Source organism: Amphimedon queenslandica, unplaced genomic scaffold (assembly GCF_000090795.2).
Source record: "Amphimedon queenslandica unplaced genomic scaffold, v1.1 AMPQUscaffold_11162, whole genome shotgun sequence".
NCBI lineage: Eukaryota > Metazoa > Porifera > Demospongiae > Haplosclerida > Niphatidae > Amphimedon > Amphimedon queenslandica.
In genome coordinates, this window is record NW_003548593.1 from 7,138 (window position 1) to 8,607 (window position 1,470).

Sequence of the window (1,470 nt, forward strand, 5' to 3'; positions counted from 1 at the left end):
TGAAGTCAGAATCAGCTCAAACTTGCTACACAGCATAAGGACATCAATATGCATCAGAAAATTTAATAAAAATTTGGGGTGGTTTCGGAGCCATTTTTTGGAAAAATCCATGGGCTATAACCTTGGGTATTTTTCAAAATTTTGGCGTTTTCTTAAAATGACCATAACTTTAAAAATTGAAGTCAGAATCAGCTCAAACTTTCTACACAGCATAAGGACATCAATATGTATCAGAAAATGTAATAAAAATTTGGGGTGATTTTGGAGCCATTTTTTGAAAAAACCATGGGCTATATAGCCTTGGGTATTTTTCAAAATTTTGGAGTTTTTTTTTAATGACCATAACTTTAAAAATTAAAGTCAGAATTAGCTCAAACTTTTTATACAGCATAAGGACATCAATATGTATCAACAAAATAATAAAAATCTAGGGTGATTTTGGAGCATTTTTAACTCCAAAATCCCCCATGTAAATCACCATGGTTTCTCTACTTTGCAGTCATTTGTATCACTTTGTGAAACAGTGTCAGTGGTTCGGTCAGTAGGTGTTTCTTCACTCTTTGTATCATCATCACTCTGAACCTTCATACTGCTAGTATTCATACTGCTGGCATCTTTTACTGGTTCATTTTTATGTTCTACATTTTCATCCTTATTTTCTTTCATAATACTTCCATTTGATTTATCTAGATCTAGTTTATTTTTTGTGTCCTCCGGTATTTCCTGTGGTGATGCCAGGATTGCTGGAATTTCCCCAACTTCAGGACTCACTTTCCATGACACAGTAATCAAAAAAAGTCTCGACTAGTAAGGTGGTTAGGTCTATAAAGTAAACAGCAAAATAACAGCATTAATTTATGCATTAATGTATTTAAGAAATAAGAGATAATAATAAATATTTATTTATGATAAAATATATTTATTATAATAGTCTAGATCTACATGTAAATGTGCAATGTAAAAAATGTACAATGGCTTGCTCATACAAACATAAACTCACTTCTTTGGTGTATTCTAGTGTTTTGATACCTGTCAGACTCTATCAATACTGTAATCAGGCTTGATTCATTGATTTTGTGCAGTGCTTGCCTGCTTGGTTGTTTTGCACATCCAGCCCCACCTTTTTATAACTACAGTAACAAGACCACGCCTCTTCTGACCCCACCCTAAAAGTAAAACTGTTCATTGTCTAAGGCCCTGGCCTTGGGGTAGCTTCTTTTAATGGAACTATGGCCACTAATCAAATCTGTTTAGGTAAGGTTGATTGATGATGTGAAATCTGCCATTTTACTTTTGACCTACACTTATGTAGATATTGGTGACTTGGATTATGTTCTTTGTTTATTGGAGAAATGTTGCTTCCCAGAAGCAAAATGGTATAAGTTTGGACTGAGACTAGGACTGAAGAAGAATACACTGGACGTCATGGAAATAAAGCATCGTGGTGATGTGTCTCGTTGTATGACAGAG

At 34.2% G+C, this 1,470-nt stretch overlaps 2 long non-coding RNA genes across 2 annotated transcripts; one reads left to right on the top strand and one right to left on the bottom strand.

Annotated features, from left to right (window-relative positions):
* Window positions 1–492: 492 nt before the first annotated feature.
* LOC109589579 (uncharacterized) lies at window positions 493–1,190 on the bottom strand. The gene is made up of 2 exons (XR_002188788.1): window positions 1,001–1,190; window positions 493–822 (listed from the first exon to the last, which is right to left on the bottom strand). It is a non-coding gene; the product is annotated as an uncharacterized LOC109589579 (long non-coding RNA).
* On the top strand, window positions 1,190–1,368 carry LOC109589578 (uncharacterized). Its single transcript, XR_002188787.1, has 2 exons — window positions 1,190–1,254; window positions 1,313–1,368. It is a non-coding gene; the product is annotated as an uncharacterized LOC109589578 (long non-coding RNA).
* The last annotated feature ends 102 nt before the right edge of the window (window positions 1,369–1,470 follow it).